The 18,804-nt window shown below is 44.9% G+C and overlaps 1 long non-coding RNA gene across 1 annotated transcript; it reads left to right on the plus strand.

Annotated features, from left to right (window-relative positions):
- Positions 1 to 3,209: 3,209 nt before the first annotated feature.
- LOC146195096 (uncharacterized) lies at positions 3,210 to 11,234 on the plus strand. The gene is made up of 3 exons (XR_014705534.1): positions 3,210 to 3,344; positions 7,012 to 7,063; positions 11,029 to 11,234. It is a non-coding gene; the product is annotated as an uncharacterized LOC146195096 (long non-coding RNA).
- Positions 11,235 to 18,804: the final 7,570 nt, after the last annotated feature.

An 18,804-nucleotide genomic window follows, 5' to 3' on the forward strand; every position in this document is an offset into this window, starting at 1 on the left:
GGGGCTGATCTTCCCACCTTTAGCCGCTACGCCATAGTCGTATTGGGTGGAGCCCCCCGCCCCGCCCCCCCCCCCCCCCCCCCCCCACGCGCACACTACACTTCTGTCCATTGCGAGGTTCCTGAGATCGGTCCACCTCTGCTGTGCTGCTGTGCTTACCATGGTTGCCATGGCAAGCGGAACTAGTTAGCTGCGAGCCCTCATTTACTGCGAAAAAGCGATCCTTTCCAAACAGCTCTTAACTGTCTCTTGCGTAGAGCTCAACACTGCACGTTAGGCGTTTTATCTGCCTTTTCAGGTCGCAATCGAGAAGCGCTACCTGCACTTGCAGAATCAACATCGATGCTGCGCAGTGTCAAAATCATCTCTTCCTTTGTTGGAAAAGGGTTGCATAAGGCGTCATCTGGATCCTCGTTTGGAGCGCCCGTCATTCTTTCCGCTCCACACAAATTCCCTGTTTTTAGGGGGGGGGGGGGGGGGATCAGCGTCGACACGGTCTCCAACGGATGGCGATAACTGATTCATCGGCATCATTGTTAAAACTGCCCACCTCTCCTCCAGCTCCATTTGAATTTCCGGTTGAGTCGCACTTCTGCAGATTGCATCGCCTTCATCTGAAACTAGCTCATTCAGGTGAACCATCGGGACTGCAGCACCTATCTGCTGCCGGCAGTAAGCTCGTTGTCACGTCGTCCTCACATTGCTCATTTGTCATAGCCGGGACGAATCTCTGTCTGACTATTGAAATCTTCTGCGTGGTGTAGGCCAAGCCAGCGCTGCTTCTTTGCTTCAGACGCAACACTGGTCCGCCCACCCTCTGCACATTATTCCTCGAAGAACCTCACGACTTCTTTTAGAGCCACCTCTGCTGGCTGCTTAAGTTTGCCGCCGGACTCCGTCGCTACATACGGTCTCCTAGTCCTGGCTTTGGGCACTGGTTTAACAGCTCGAGAGGCCTTTCTCTACCATAACAATCCACTGTATCATATGGAATAGGTCTCGCCAGAGATGCGTGTTTGTTATGAAGACCACTTCGGTCTGCCCTCCATTTTCACGCAGTCGCTCGAAGGCTCTCACGGCCTCCTCATGAGCCACTTCCCCTCGCCTATCTCCACTCGATGTGCCTGCGACTTAGCGCCATCCTCTTCTGTCCTGCTGCCCAGAATGCTTTTTGAAACGACCCCTTTGGCATCGATGCTTCATTCGCATGACGGGGCAAGTCGCCTATCCTGGGCACACCACCATGGGCATACGGCGTGACTGCGACTGGTCCCGAACCATATCCGGCGTGTGCGCGAGACTTCCCTCCACCCGCTTGTAGCTTGAGTGCCCTTATAATTTCTTTGCTCTCATTCAATATTGTGAGGTTTTCTTCATTCGAATGCCAATTGAAGTTGACGGAGTATAATTTGCGCTGTTTCCCTGATGGGACACTAAGACCCAATCCTCGCTGCCCCATGCATCTCAAGCAGTACGTCATTATCTTCGCTAAGTTCCCTAACATTCGTGAAGTTCACTAAGCCAACCTCGACCAGGCATTCGACATCCCACTCATCCGGCAGCAGCCTAACGGGAGATTGATGGCCATAGCCCGGATGCCTCGCACGTCTGGTTGCCCTCAAGGGAAGGTAGCACTCAAAGCCTCAATTCAGTTGCTCTTGATGGCCAAGGACTTATTTGCCCGCTTATGGAGGGTGCCGAATTCTGTCTTGACAGCGCCAGTAATTTTCAAGACGATTTGTCCTCTTTGGAGCGGTTCAAACCTATCCGAAAGTGGTGAAGCGGGAGGTGTTATTGCAGAAGATAAAGCACTATATACTTACAGTATTTACAAAAATAAAACCTGCAAGTTACAGAGGCGAAGTCAAGCACACAGATCCAACAACTGTAACCTAGCGAAAACAATTTCACACAATGATACTGTCTAGAGAACCCTACTTCACCTCTCAGGTAAAGCCTAAGGCACTTGTAAACTTAAGTACTAAGTAGGAAGCTTCATCTAAACTCAATTTGCTTCGGTCATGTTCGGTTTTCTTCCTTCGTACACAATATAATACGAGTGGTCATTTTCAGTGACCTGCCCCATGTGTCAGTTAACCACTAAAACCGGTCATGCAAGGCGGGTACTCCATGTGAGTTAAGCTCAGCCTATGATCCAGGGCGCCCCGCCCCGCTTACAAAACAAAGGCATAAATAAATAATAGGTTCTACTCTTTAAAGTAGAGGCTGCTCGCACACTGCCATCAGGGGCTTCCTTCCCTCTTTCATCCCTCCCACTACTTCTCCCCCCCCCCCCCCCCCCCCGGCGCCACCAAATTTTCCCGCGTGCGAAATTCCTTGGACCTGTTTGGTCCCACTCGCCGGCCATCAAACACAGGGAAAAGCGGTCAGGCGTAGACAAAGGGAAGCAGTCAGAGTCACTGCCGTGGTTCCGTTGCACGCATGTGGTAGGGAACTTGTCTGCCTCAAACAACTCAGGCTGGCGCCGCCGGTCTCCAGTCAGAAATGAGCAGCGGCATAATCATGTCTGAATTTTTGCCGTTGTGAAAAAAAGAAAAACTCGGCCTCATCTCTCACGCAATAGACCCGAGAAGAATGTCTGCGAAGAGACACGATGACTTCTATAAACACGGAGCGGCTCTGCGCGCAAAAGTAAAAGCTGCTCGTTCCTGTAGTCCGAAAGCCAGTGGCGGCCTAACCGAAGCCCTGTAACTTAGCCCTCGAGCTCTGCTTCATTGTATTCTTCTAGAGCTCATTTTTTTATGCTGAAGAGAAAATGGCATAGCAGCCTAACAATTTGGAGTTCAGGATAACCAAGAAAACCTCTGCTGAAAAGAGCTGAACTCTTTGTTAAATAAAATGTCTCTTTCAAATAAAGGTTCCCACTGTAGAGAATTTATTAGTGGAAAGTTTACCTGTAGAATTAGCCCAAGCTTTGAGGGTAATAACGCTCTTTTTTTATTTGTCATTAGGGCGTCACAAGGGTTTTGTCATGTTTTACCTTCGCCCTATGTTTATATTCTCAGTTCTAGATTTATCAGCACTAAATAAAAAGCTTGGTATTTATTGAACGGGCTCCTGTATAGGCCAAAACAATTATTCCTAATTAATTAGTCCTAATTACTCTACCACAAAAAACAAACATCATGATAGTGGTATCACACCTTAATTAATATCAGAGCCTTCAATGGGCAGGTGCTAACTGATCTGTTGATATAAAAACTGAGCTTGTCGTCCGATGGTACACAAAGATCTTCGCTGCTTTTGCGCTTCCTACTAGACGTCATGATTTTGATTCTCTTTCTCTCCTGCATTGCCGTCTTTGACGTGGTCTTGTGTGATGGGTGAGTAGGCAGATTTTGTTTCCTATAAAGTTTCATCTACTGCCCTTTTTGTAATCTTTTCAAACCGCCTTGTACCTACGCAGTGTGGATTTTCTCCTCAAACATGTTAGCATGCTAAGACGCCGTCTTGGTCCTTAATTACAAAACAAAATGTTTAACACGTTAGCACTGAGAATGTGTCCGAATACCAGTGCGCACCTAATGCTCTAAAAGACTCAATTCTGTACCGTTACGTTCTGTCAACCCAATAATTTGAGCTTCAAGATATGTTCGTCATTCTGTGCGATTTGTGTCACGGCAAGATTTGTGTCTTTCGGCAGCGGTTAACGCACCGAGTTTATCAGAAGTTAACTGCACTGCGTTGTTGGGGCTCCTGGTACTTAATCTATATTACTGAAATTCATGGAATCATGCAGCACGTTTAGTATGCGTACGTATGTTTGTGCCTACGTATGTAAGTATGCATGCACCTATGCTCACATACACACTGGAGACACATGTAAGCGTAGATGGCTTGAAGGGGTTCGGTAGTAAGACTCTTAAGGATAGAAGCTTTTCAACATGGAATTAACTAGTCAGCCCTTCATCTAGACCTAGGACTTGACAAAGCCTAGCCACAGATTGAAAAAAAATGTAAGAATTAATGGAGCTTTTACCCCATTTAGACACACATACACTCATGAAAATATGCAAATATGCGTGTGAGTTTTGTAACCGTTTAAAAACTTGTTTTATTATCTAAAGAAGATACGTCTGTGCTGTCTCTGCAGGTAGGTTTTTAAAGCAAAGAGGACATCATGTATATCGTACAGCTTGGAGGTTAAACAATTTTTAATAAATTATGTAGTCAATTGTTTTATTTATGACTTAAAGAAATACTATCTTAAGGCAAAACGGAAGGCTCTAAAAGTTAAAGTAAGTTGCGCAAAAACAGACACAGCTAGGCAAGCTTATTAGCTTTTCTGCAGTGCACGCTTATATTATGAGATTGTTACTAGTGGTAACGCCATAATTGCACAACTTCTACAACCCGATCAGACACATGAACTGCGTATATAATGAATGAATAATAAATGCGGTAGACGTCATTTTATGAATTTACAATCGCGGAACGCTAGCTCAATGACAACGAATAATAAATTATTCGTTGTCCTTTTTGACGTCCGACATGTTGAACCACAGCTGCCAAATAAGAAAATTTTAAAATGGGCCATACCCCTTGTATTGACAGCCTGCAACATAGAAATATAATACTGCCTCTTAAAATTAAACGCACGCATATTCAATATAGTATCTCGTGTGATTATTCGTCCATGCATGAAGCTCTATCATATATATTCTGCACATTATACTGTGAGTCTCTACCTGCATAAACAGCCAAACAACGACCCTAAAATACAATCAACGAGAAGAGCTAAACTGCGCAGCACACGTTTGGTTTTGATAAGGGGTAAAGTGTACAAGCAGAACTGACGGCATACAACATCCAGTATTGGCCAAGGTTTAAATGTCTCTAATGGTCGATTGACCTGAAGTTAAAAAGTAAACAATACGCGTCATGAGCTCAATGAGTTCGTTTTTAATCATTCCATACTTGAAAAATCGCACTGATTTCTCCTTCAATGTAGCAAAAGCAGACGCGGCTTATGCATTTATTGATAAAGAAGTAGCTTGGTTTTTGTTAAAGATGTAGAGCGCACTTGTACCATTTTCGAAATAGGGAATACGAAAGGATCCTGAACAAACGTTCAAAGGCGCATCTTCGGCGTCCGACATTTCGAAGCACATAGTTTGTAATGAAGCAACCCGCGCTAACCTTAAAACCTTAAAAACATGTAAAACATTTACGTTTTACATCTACACTCAGTGAAGTATTCCACCTGAAGGTGGTTCGGATCACTGAAATTGTAGCAAAATTATTGAGTGCCCATAAATCAACGCGCATAACTGCTAAACAGTCTGAATAGATGATTACGTGGAATAATAAATAGGAGGTTATATCTACATATAATTTCATGTTTTCTTCTCACACCGCTAGCGAAGCAATTTTTGTTGCGGAGATGCGGAGTTGTTATGGGGCCATATTTAGGAATATCAAAAATGCTAAACACTGCAAACACGCAAAAATGCAGTTTTTATTTACTTGACAAATTTATAAATCAAATACAACTAACATACGCGTTTAATTTTAATGTGGTAGAAGAAAACATCTTCATACTGCCAAGATTTTGATCCACAAGCATGACGTATTTTGGCTTCATTTGCTTTATGTTCATGGCAGCGTGTTAATAGCACAGAATAATTAAGGAAAGTTCTAGTATAAGAAATACCGAAAGACATTAACTGAATGGAAAAGTTATAAACTTGCTGAAAATGTAGACGAAGAAAGAGGCGTTTCGACAGGAGAGGTCTCTTTCTTCCCCTACGTTTTGCGCAAGTTTATTACTTTAGGTTATTATGAACCAAGTCGAGAAGATGAAAGAACTTAAGTTGAATGCGGTATCCCATCTCAACATATTCGTAGTAACCCGCCGCTATCTGACAATCTTGAAGTTTTCTGCCCTTTACTAGTTGCATTGGTTTAAACAGGTTGATATGTAGGCACAATCAACTGGTATTGAAGGAATTTGATAAAATATATTCCTACAGGTGCCTCCTTCCTTTCAAGCAATTACCCCAATTCTATATCTTCAATTAGATTTGAAATGCGATATTCAATATCGATATTGTAAAGTTTCGTCAAAGTAATAAATATCTTTTCCAGAAGCTACCTTCTTCCTCTGAGGGTATCTAAAAAATACTCGCCGTATATCTGAACACAAAAGCCCTCTCTTATACCGGCCGTTCAAAGTTAAACATTCATGATTAAAAAAAAAAAACACTGGAAATAATTTTAATTTATGCGTGGATATGCGGTCATGCGGACGCACACATTGACGGCGATTGCCACCGTAACGTCAGTAATAACCTTAACGCAATACATAACTTTTTATTCACTGCAGCTAGCATCCATGTTTATAATGAACATTTAGAGACAGTTCCATTTGGGCAATATTCTATTTTGCAGAATTTTAGTCTCACACCTGCGTCGAGTTATGCCTGTCTAAAATCTCACCAAAATCCTTGTAGTAAGCATTCTGTATCGTTGCATATGGCAGGATGCTCTCCCTGGTTTTATAGCTCGCATGGTGCTTTGCATGACAAGTCAACAACAACTGATGATAATAGCATTTTGCTGTTGGCAAGGTAGACAATCGCTTGAAGAAGCAGCCCTGAGTCAGCTCCATCAGCACAGCGATTCTTCGGGTTGGGATAGAAAATATGAAAACGCTGACCAAACTTGAATTTTTATCAGCCTCCGATGTCTCTCCACGTTCTTGTCAAGAGAGGCGCCGTATGCAGCTGCTGCGCCACATCAAGGAGAAGCTTCACGCTTCGCGCCGCGGTCTCGCATGCGTAGCTATTGATGGATATGGGCTGAACATTTAGACACGCATACGTCAGTGCACAGGCACTTTATTAAGGTTCGACAAATTAGAATAGTCATCGGTTTTTATGTTGTGTTCTTTATATACTTCAAAATCCTTTAATTATGGCGTTTAGCTCCTTGTATATTACTGTTTTGTAACACATGGTTTTGTAACAGGCTTTTTGTTTTCTTCTGCAGAAAAGGAATTGTGGTGGACGCCAGACGAAACCACCCACCATGCATTCCAAACGTAAGTAGCTCCCAACATAGTGGCTTGCCAAGCGAGTAGATGACTAGACGGCACCTGAACTAAGAATAACATGCACTCCTCAGGAACACCATGCGCTGATTTGCCCTTTAGCCGCAATCGTATGCTCTCTTTCCAATGTACTATAAGGCTGAAACAATATTTTTTCTCGATAAATCGAAGCATCAATTGTAACAACCCCAATCATTGTTGTGAAGAAGTTTTTTAATAAATTACGCATTTTATAAACCTATCAAGAGAAGATTTGATGACACTTATTTAAATTTTTGTCTGAACTGCTGCCTGCCTGAGTGTCACTATAAGGAAGACTAAATCCCATGATGCAGCTATTTGGCCTTGTAATAAATACATTTGATCTACTGACTAGCTCTACCTGCTAGCACAGGATGGGCAGCTACCTGAAATGGCACAATGAAGCATATGAACAATTTTACGCAATGAGTATTTGTACTCGGTTCGTTTCTTGTTAAACAAGCAAGGAGGCTGTTAGATTTTTTCCTCGAATGCTGACGCCTACATGTGATGGATGACATTATCACTCACGTGAAAGAGGTGGGAAAAAAAGCGCTAAATATTTGCACAGCGTAAAAGCTCCAAACGTTACATATACGTGCAAAATTGTGACAAATCGGCACTAGCGTGAAATTGTCAAATTACACGAAGAATGGTCACATTCTTTTCAAGAAAGCTGGTGTCAGGACTCATCGGTGCTTACATAATGTGAGGAGAAAGAAAAAAAATATGAACGAGTATAAAAGAACCCCTCACGTTTATTCTTTGTGCGCGCTTCGAGCTACACGTGTGTGTTATCGTCTTGATCATTTCGCTATATTTACTCAAAATTGTTTTGCTCGGACACTAATGTGACCTCACAATAGCTTATATGACCAGGTCTTAAGTGCGATTTTATCCTGTGCTAATTGACGCCGCCGTGTGTTTGGTGTGGTAGCTGGCATAAAAATATATGCAGGATAAATTATCTGTGTCTTAGCTCTAAAAGGATTGCATCAGCCAAGCCATTTTATTGGTAAACAGTGAATGTTAGGTTCGAATAGAAAACATCAGTGCCAAAGGAACGTTTTAAGTTTTACGCATAAAGAGCACTGGGAAAGCAGCGCTATGTTGTCTGATCTAGAACTGTATGCGCAGCATGAATGTTCCCCCAAAACTTTGTTCTCTCATAGAGTTAAACTTAACTTATACTAAACTTATACTTAAACTTATAACTTATACTAAAATTTGAATTATTGGATAGCCAGAAAACAACCTTGAAAAACGTTAGCGTCATAGCAACATGCTGAGCGCTAGAAGATTTCAGAACATTAGGTGGCAATGACGATAAATCGTGAAATGACGAAGAGCTTTGCTTGGCAAACTCTGGTGGGTATGTAGAAGAATTGCTCGATAATCTTAAGTGCATCTGGGGTTGCTCCTGCTCTTTTCTCAATTGCGTTTCGAGGATACTTATCCACACTTAAAATATAGCGAAGCATCCTCAGAACACCTGCTGGATACACCACCTGCTGTTGGACGTAAAAATGATTAATTCGCGACGGCGTTAAAAGGACCCAAAAACCGTCCAAAAATACACCTTAAGGACAAGTGACGCGCAAATGCGTGTCTGAAACGGCGCATTACGTCCTGCGCGCACAAGTGATATCATAGACCCGCGATCGAAAGACGCCAAAGTGATCCTAGGCCTAGACCTCACCAAGACCTTCGACAATGTCAGGCACGAGGCTATCCTTGAAGGGTTCGAAGTGCTCGGAGTAGGGAGTGAACGTATAACTACATAAAATACACCTTATCTGGCAGAAAAGCCTGCATGATATTTCAAAATTTAGAATCTCCCACGATAGAGTTGTGAAGCAAAGGCACGCCGCAGGGCTCAGTGCTATCGCCTTTCCTATTCAACGTGGCGATGACAGGCCTCCCGGGTAAACTTAACCAAATCAAGGGGCTAAATTTTAGCATGCATGCGGATGATATCACCCTCTGGATTAACCAGGGGAGCGATGCGAGTTCGGAAAAACGCCTTCAGGCAGCGACCAACATCGTTGTCGATTACGCGGCTGAAAGGGAACTTTCGTGCTCTCCACAAAAAAATCTGAGTTGTTCGTATATAACCCAAAGTACCTCCGCTGGGAGAATAGTGGGGAGTTTCATAATTAGGTAGAGGGCAAACCGGTGCGAAAAGTAGATCATATCAGGATTATGGGGATGCTCATCCAATCCCGCGGCCACAACGAAGAGGTCCTGAAGAAATTAGAAAGTTACGCGATGCAAACCCTCGGGCTCTTGAGGAGGTTCACCACTAAAGGAAGAGGTCTCAAGTAGAGAAATTTACTAAAACTAACCTGGACGTACATAATAAGCAAAATTAGTTACGCCACGTCCTACCTGGAGATCAAGGCCGGAGAAAAATAGAACTGAGACTGCCTGATCCGAAGATGCGTTTAGACGGCACTAGGACTGCCCATGGGTACTTCTAGCGAACGACTGCTTGAACTCGGTGTGCATAACACGTGAGCAGAATTGGCGAAGGCAGTGCGAGTCTCCCAATTAGAAAGACTAAGCACAACCGAGACGAAGGGCAGTCCTTGCAAAAGTAGGCCTCAACCCAGACAGAGGAGTTAAAAAAAAAGTCACAATAAATAGGGAAAGCAGGAACGCCCTGGTAGTCCCCCCCTTCCCTAAAAATATGCATCCAGAATTTAATGTCGAAAGAAGGGCCAAACGAGCCGAAGCTCTAGAGCGACGGTTCAAGAACATAGGAGTGAAGGAAGTAGTCTATGTTGATGCGGCAATTGGCAGACCAGGTGCGGCGGTAGCTTCGGTAGTTGACGGCCGAGGGGCGCCGGTATCCGCGGTAGCCATCAGAAAACGCAACATAGAGACCGTGGAAGAAGTTGCGATAACGCTAGCTTGCGGAGGAATGGAAGCCAAGTTCATAATTAGCGACAGCAAAACTGCCATCCAAAATTTTGGAAAGGGGAGGATATCGCCGTAGGCAGCCAACATCATCACCCAAAGAACGCTGAATAGAAAAATTCAGTTAGTTTGGACACCCGGTCACTCTGCCGTCCTTGGTAATGAGGTGGCTCACGAGCTAGCCCGAGCTCCCTACGTCCGGGTAGCCGTCAAGCCCCCCGAACACTGGGTATAGAACTAGCGTCTGCAAAATTACGGAGAAATCATCGACCAATATAAATCGGGACGTATACTGATACGCCCGCCAGATGTTAGCCTAAATATTAGAGAAGCTGTCGTGTGGAGGCGGCTACAAACTAATACGTTCATGAAGCCGGTCTGGATGTTTCACGCGCTAGGGACAATGACCTGTACAAACACTGTGGGGCGAGAAGGTCCCTCGACCACATAATTTCGGAGTGCCCACAATCTCCAAGGCTCGGACAAAACATTACAGGTAGCCGGGGGTGGGGAAGAGGACGCCCATTTCCGATGGAAACAAAAGTTGTGCGATCAGCAGCTGAAACGTCGCGACTGCGTCGATGACCCGCGCTTTTTATGAGAACCGGGCATGGCGGCAATTTATTAGAAGCCAATCTTATGCGATCCGACTTGACTTGGCGCCTTCCGACAGTCGTTGTGCCTGACGTAAGACGCACGCCTGAGGTTCGCGAGCACCAGGGCGCAATGCAATTCATTTGCGGAGCGGTCCATATATCTACGATATCTGTCTTTGGTGGTCGTACCTCGACTTGATTCCACGTCCGACATAGTCAGGACGATTCCGCTGAAGTCCAATTTAGGGATCAAAGAAAACATAGACCTACATAGACGGCTGTCGAGACCACGTTCCTGGTTCGAATAATCAAATCTTTTTATTAACTAGGGCGGAAGTAATAAACCTTTGCTGTAATAACTAATATTCTCTAATGATAATTCTCTATCTCAGTAGCATCACTGCATTGTTTTCTTTCCAGTGTGACCAAACGAACAGCGAAGTTAGGAGGCTGTGCATACGCAAAGGTGAAGGCGATTGCCTGTGCATGCCCAAAGGAGACGACAAGCAAACCTGCATGACATATCAAGAGGCAGCCGACAGACAGCAAGCTATTCGTCAAGCATTCCAGAATGAAGGAAAGCATTTTGAACACTATTAAAATCAAACAGTTGCGTTCAACTATTTCCCGCATCTGCGTCTGTACGAGTTTGTACCTTGAAAGCAACTAATATGCCGAAATTCTAGCGCAAAGAAAACTAAGTAATTTGCTTTGTTTATAGGGTCTATTGGGGCTTAATGTCAGTAACAAAACTCAGGTTTTCGAGGTGCGCCGGATAGGAAGGCTGCAGAGATTTCGACTATTATTGGGTTCCTTAACGTCCACCTGAAATAACGGGGTCATTTATGTAAATGACATGTCTTTACCTCACGTAACGTACAAAAAGGCAAAGGTACCCACCCCGTCACCTGAAGTTTGCGTGAGGGCGCCTCCTTGCTTTCCCCGCACCGGCCTTCAGCGGCTAGGATTCAGGTAATATGGCCCAGGCATGGCGTGAATATTTAGATATAATTGTCTAGCCACCGGTTCAGATCTCGCCTTCCCATCTACAAGGATGTACGTTAATTGGCAGCTGATGTTAGCTCACCCATGTGATGCGATCACTTGACGTCACGCAGAGCATTGAACATTCACTACCTGATCTTGTGACGTGCCAACTTCGAATGGCCAGCACCAGCACCAAAGCGAGGTTTTCTGCCCAACGAGAACTCTGATGTTCTTATCCTAATACTTTATTGATCAATTAGAAGTTGCATTCTTGAGACATCTATCCATCGGCGTCCGGCCAGCTATCGAAATTGCACTCCTTGAGAGAGCCATGATAAGTCGTGACTTCACCGCAGTTCTCGATAGCCGAGGGGGTCGCGATGCCCACGATCCAACATCGTGAATCATGTACGGCGAAAGACAACACTTGTGCCGAAACGAGAAAAAAATGGGGAACACTTACACTCCGCCTCTAAAGGCATTACTCCAAAGTGCGAATAGCGCCTTTTACCGACCCCCGTGGCAAAACAGCTTCCAGTGACGTTGCTAATACTAAATTACCAAACTTTCAGTTATTCCAACTATTATCCCCCCCATACTTGGTATAAAGTAGTACAAGCTCCGAACAGAATATGAAATGCCTCCCGAGGGTGATTGAATATTTATTTGAGTCAAACTGCGTGAAAGGGCACAAGGGCAGCATGTCTAACTCGAAACTTAAGGGCTCAAGACATTTGCTTCAAAATGTGATTAGTTCGTCTCAAAGGCGAAGCTCGGGTTGACAGCGTCTTCACAAAGGCTCATGTCATATTGTTTCTTAACTTAAGACAACCCTACGAACATTCAATTCAACGCCGTATCATCGGCTGACCACCGTCTGCCAGACACGTCCGAGATTTTTACTTCACAGCCACCACTCAGATGCCGGAGTTCCTGGGAAACCGCACTGCAAACCACTTTGCACCCTTAAGGGTATATTAGTCATTTAACACCCTTACAATACCCATGTTTTTTTTTTCGTGAAATGGGTGTTCTTAATTGTTCGCACCTATTTTACCCCAACTCGGGATTTTTAGGGTGTTGAAAAGGTTCACCGGCCACCTATCGAAATTGCGCTCCAAAATCTCCAAGGGTGAAGAGTGCTTTTGATTTGTTTTTTTTTTTTATTTTTCATTAATAACGAAAACTTCAGGATAAAGACAGAGATCAGCGTGGATTTTAGTTTTCAGAATGACGAAGTCTGTTCAAGTAATTCTGAAAGCAGTACAAACGCTGTCACGGTGCTGATATCATGTGCTCTTTACTACACGTACAGACGCTCATTTTTTTTTGCAAACAGTTGCAAGAATGAAAACAAAATACAGTATGCGGGGTTCGTGTCCATAATTAGGCTATATACAACTGTAACAGCTAGGGCGCGTCGTGCGTAGTAGAGCAATCCGAAATTAACTTGAATTGCACTACACATTGGCATTGTAAATATTACATGTTTTTAGGATCCATTCCGGCAGCCTTACGAAATCTGAGAACTGCACTATGCCGGCCAGAGTCCATGCATCGGATATAACCTCAAGCCAACATTTTCATCCACACCGTTGCCAGCGTATCGCGGGCTCAGTCACGGCTCCAAACGGAACGTGCAATGCCGTTGCGGAATTAAAATTTGTCCAGCACGTCTTTTGCATCCTGACGATCTAGGAGGAAGTTGCATATTACTGCTGGCGCATTGTTAACTACATGCGCAGCTCGTAAACATTACTGCATGCTACTATTTTATTTGGCCACATAACTAACGCCTAGACCATCAACACTCTACCTCACCTTACGGCTTTCCTGCCTCGCATGACCCCACTACGAGTAGCCAGATGCCGTACATCACTGCTCCGGCACTTACATGTATGCAGCCACGACCTGCTGAAAAGACCTCGGACGAGAGCGTTACGAGGCGAGTGGCCGTCGGAAAATCGGTCTTCTTCCGCAACTTCGCAGGAAGCCCTGCTCGGATAGAAGGCACCGTACAAAAAAGACTAGGGCATCGATCTTGGCTGATCAAGTCCAAAACCGGAACGGTTCGTCGGCCCCTTGATCACATAAAGCAGGTGCTGAATCCTACCCGACGGAAAATCCGCCACTGAACGATCAGACCAGCGGACCAGCAGAAAGCGAACAACAGTCCACACTGCCGGCTCCTTACATGATCGCGACACCGCAAGCAGAAGCTTCGCCTGCGGACGATCTGCCAAGAGCCCCACTCCGAATATGGAGAAGCTGAGGCCCGACAAAATGACAGCCCAACACAACCCTGCTACTACCAACAAAACGAGTCTAGGCATGATCAAGCTCTGCCAAGGCCTCAACGTGAACGTCCTCCACCCAACCGATACGGTGACCCAGTCTAAGGAGGAAGGGGTGTTGTGTACGCCAACCGACGCACTGCCACACCGCCTCCTAGCAAACGGACGCACGGCCGCTCTAGTTTCAATGCCTCCTTGCACCTGCGAGCCGGCCGCTTCGGAGGTACCAGTGGGAGTCCCCCCTGCCTGCGCCCCCAGCCTCGTAACTGGACCATCCTGGGACCATGTGCGCGACGAGGGCACGAGACGCAATGCCTTCTTTACGGGCGCTTGCGCTTCTCTCTCTCCTTCTCTTCCCCTCTCTCTTAAAGCACAATAAAGTACTCTCTACCCAGCAACCGAATCGAGAGGTTCCTCGCTCATGGGGCTCCGACGCCCGAAACATAACATGGGTCATCACATATTCATTTTCAGATTGGAAATTGAACATTCAGTTAAGCTCAATTTTCATCTATCAGTAGTTTTTGCGCTCCGCGTACCTATAAAACTGGAGGCCGACAGTCTTTCTTTAAAGCTCCTTGTTAGCTCGTTATGGGTGCATATAGGAAAGCGCTTTGCTTTGTAATTAACTATTCCATGTTTTGATGCGGGCTTCCCTCTCATTCTAATGCATGCCGTGAGACCGACCTTCGTGGAGACAGACCAGATTAAACATGCAATTGTAGCAATCATTCTGGCTGCTGGTGCTGTACGAAAAATACACGTTTCGTTTCGCGATAAAACCGAAACCGAAATCGAGGCTGCATCGCTGCATGTCGGCCGCCAGGTGGCCATCGGTATCGTCGTGGTGGCGTTTTTCCACCATTTTGTTTTTCAGCGTGTGGCGTGGCGCCGGTGCGTTGGCCACGCCAACGGCATTTTCGGACGTATTTTGCGACGTATTGAAGTGAACCGTAGTGTTTTTGTGTGCATATTTAACTGCAGATGTGAGTAGTTTCGTTCACTGTTGTCAATGTGCCGCCTGACATACACTCGGAACAGAAGTGGCCCTCGAAGTTCCCTATGAAGCTTTGCGTTTTTTGTTGTCTTCCCGACGATGCTCGACCTCCCTCTAAAGGTAAGCGATCTTATCTATTGGCACATGGTAGGTGCAAATTTTAGAAAGCATGTTTTAAAGAAAGTATGCCTGTCATACTGCTGAGTTAGACGCTCAGGAAATTGCAAGCGTTACAGACTTGTTCAGAGCTCTGCGCTGAGAGCGGGTGCAACGGTAACGGGAAGGGGGGAGGAAGGGGGGTGCGCTGAACAGTAAACATAGAGAAATCATTTGATTTATACGATTATAACTGGAAGCCACCCTTACGGAAATGCCTTATCTGGACTTATAAAAAAAATCCAGATCAGGTATACCAGGAATTGGGCAGATATGGTATATTAAGACAGATCTAGGCCATATAAGGCATATCTGCCCAATTCCTGATTTCGAGTACCAGATAAGGCATATCTGGTTGTATATGCCTGATCTACCTAATTCCTGATTTAAAGATCTAGCCCGCATGGCAGGTAGGTTTTGAACTATAGATCTATATATCTGCATATCAACATAACACTTTATTACAACACGCACAAAACAATTTCAGTATTCCAGCTAAACGCACGCTGAATCAAGTTTGCCAAGGGAAACCTGAATTTCCCCTTTTATTTCAAACCTTACAGGAAAATAGCTTTGAAACCACAGGTTTTCTTTTTTTTATGCCTATATGAAATCGCTCAAAGACAGTCCTGAATTACGTGTGTATACCCGAGGGTCAAAGACATGCTCATCCGTTAGCAAATATTGAGATTCTACTCATTGATGCGCGATACTATAACAAAATAATGAGATATCTGAACAGAATAATGTCTACACGAGAAGCTAAACTGAAAGACATTAACCTATTAAATTAGATATTACATTTTTATTCTACTGTTTTACACACAGAGCTTTAACCAGTAAATGCTTTTAGTTTGAGCTGGTTTACTTGCGAAGCTAAATAAAATTAACGGCTAATAATCGAAGTAGATTAAAATGGAGTTTGAAGGTTTGTCGACACCCGAAAAAGGTACCGCTAAACCGTAGGGCGATAAAACACACACTTCTGGGACTGCTGATAATACCTAAACCTTAGCAAAGTACATATAGGCTGTCAGGAAGTACTGGTCATACCTTAAGCAGAGACTGCAGTGCAAAATGAGCGAACGCGCCTAACTCGTGGTTGCTTTTCAAATTAGGAGAGAAAACAAAGAAAGCATGTCCGATGGCATTTGTCATGGCAGCGACAGCTCTGTCCCTAAACCAAATCAAGCATGAAGCTACTTAGTAGTGCAAATAATAGTAATAATAAACAACGAAGGACCCTATCCACCCACTGAAATTTGTCAAAATTGCTGGAGCGAAAGACAAATTAGCAACGAAATGTACGGAAAAATATCACATACTGGCAATTACCATCCAATTTACTGATTGGAAAATTAATTTTCCATCAAAATAATAAAGTGAACAATATCCTGAGGCTGGCAAGTGCTAGTTCCCGACAAGAAGTCTCACGCTCACGGTTTTGGTGATCGGGCGTGAAGATTAGGCGGCAAGATGAGGGTGCGATCCGACACAATGGTGAAGATTTGGCCGGAACACCCAGGGCAGAAGCCCCGAAAAGCTCAATCGACCATCAGGTTCGCTGCCAAGGTTGGGGAGGCAGCTTCCACCCGCAGTGGGACACAGTAATTTCCTCTGTGCCGACGGTCAGACTGAAGCTCTTGTAGGTTTGCTGTCGCATTTTTGTTACATGCACTCAGCTAATAGCGAACAGGCGCTGTCACACACAAACCAGCATACACAACATGCAGCACGCCCGCCAGTCGCACCGAACTCCGATGTCTGCCACTGAAAAAGAACGAGATACCAAGTGCTTAGGCGCACGGAGTTGAAAGGGGGAGGGGAAAGAAGCAAGCACACACAAAACGGAAAGCGCGAGGCCTACGCGGTATAGACCGTTTTATCATGGGCGCTGCCATTTTGTGTATGTGGCGCCATCTAGCGGTCGAGTTGTGAACAACCGCCATGCTGGTATGTGGGGTCTCATCCGCGGAACAGGCGACAAGTAGCGGAAATCGGCATTTTGGAGCTTTCGCGTTCAAATTTTTGCTCTCTGAAAGTGCCTAGCTGAAAGAAAAAAAAGATTTCAGTAGCAGCGAAGCCATTCGCTGAGAAAGGACAAAAAATTATGCTCCTTATCAGGTCGGCTGAAGGCTACAAGCCTGATTACAATTAGTGTGTAACTTTTATGTGGCACAGAAAGGCGGCGGCGCACCACTGGCAGTGATGGCAGCTTTCGATCTACTTTTTATTCTTAAATGATTTCTAGAGACGGCTTACCGTACCAATTTAAGGAAAGAAAGAAAGCGAATGTAGCCGTTTCATGTCACGTTTAGGAGCAATGCTATCGCGCTAGATTTGTTGGGTCAACCGATCATTCATATACTCTTTACTGCTTGAGCGGATACTGCGGAAGTTCCCACACCTCCACAGGGGTTCTATTCTTAAGTATCCATTATCCATTTCGAATCCATTTACTCTACCCTGGCTACTTTTGTTCGGTGACAATCAGGAAAGGTGTTCAAGCGTCCACTACAAGGCAATCGGATTTCAGCATTGCCTACATGACTCATCCACCTGTTTGCCGATATATGCGGAGAGTGGCGATGACTTGTCAACAGCGGAAGCTGCTATTCTGCAATTTCCCTGACCGGGCGTTAGTTGCGTTTGTCTGACGCTGCCGTCATGCTGACATCAAAATACAGGATAAAATGGACAATTGATACCTATGGAATAGGGACCTTAAATTATGTCCCATAATGACCTCATCGAAAGTTGCTTTTGTCAACAATTGTATAGTCCATTTTTCGTCGCAAGGTTTGCTTGCTGCAAGCAATCGCTGCTATTCCTATGATCATATTCCCATTTATTATCGGCAGCAAAATCTTACGAGATGCGTGTTTTCAAAAAAAATATTTAGGGCTGTTTCACTAAATAAGTTGACAACCAATTTATTAGTATATTGTTGTCTTCAAGTGGGACAGGTTCTTTCATACTTGCATTAACCTCAGGTGACTGAATCGAAATAGTTCTTTACCTGGCGGCATCTCGTAAATATTTGCCGCAAGGAATATCATCCGCTTGTTGCCCAAAGTCTGCCGTTGTTGCACGGGTATTCAGTTTTTCCGGTCCCTACTTTACAAACATAGTGTTCGAAACTCGCACGAAAGGCTGCCAAAGCGAAACATTTTCGGTTGGGGCTTGAAATTCAGAAGCTGCTCGTCTTCGCCCAATTGAGTGAGTTGCAAGTGGAACAGTGTAGCGCAACACACGCGCATACCACCGCTGTTAATCTTTTATCTTCTGTTAATCATCTCCTTTTGGTTGTTATTTTTTGTTAATGCAAACAACTGAGTAAAAAAAAGATTGCGTTAACCGCGGCAGCTCTTAGCAGCTAAACTGCGGCCGGCGGAAATGAAATTAATCAGGGAAAAGAAGGAAAGAAATGGGCGAAAGAAGAAAGAACAGGGAAAGAAAGCAGATCGCTCACATAAGCTAATCGGCTTAGATACTTTGCGGCTATTCAAGACACTCTGTGCAAAAGACTGCAACGTGTGCCGTTTCTCCGTAGAATGCCCTGCCGCCCCCGCTGCTATCCCCGCGTCCCCACATACCAGACAGGAGGAGCCGCGCAGTGCGTTCCGGTTCGAGGCTATTTTCCTCCTAGCCGCGAATACGGTCTTAGCGTGGCAGCGAGGAGGAGAGATGAAATGCGAGCCAACAACGCAGGGGACGCCACTGTCTGAGAGGGAAGAGGGGAACGCGGGAGAGGGGAGTCAC

This window comes from Amblyomma maculatum, chromosome 3, assembly GCF_055883805.1.
Source record: "Amblyomma maculatum isolate TAMU_Amacu chromosome 3, ASM5588380v1, whole genome shotgun sequence".
NCBI lineage: Eukaryota > Metazoa > Arthropoda > Arachnida > Ixodida > Ixodidae > Amblyomma > Amblyomma maculatum.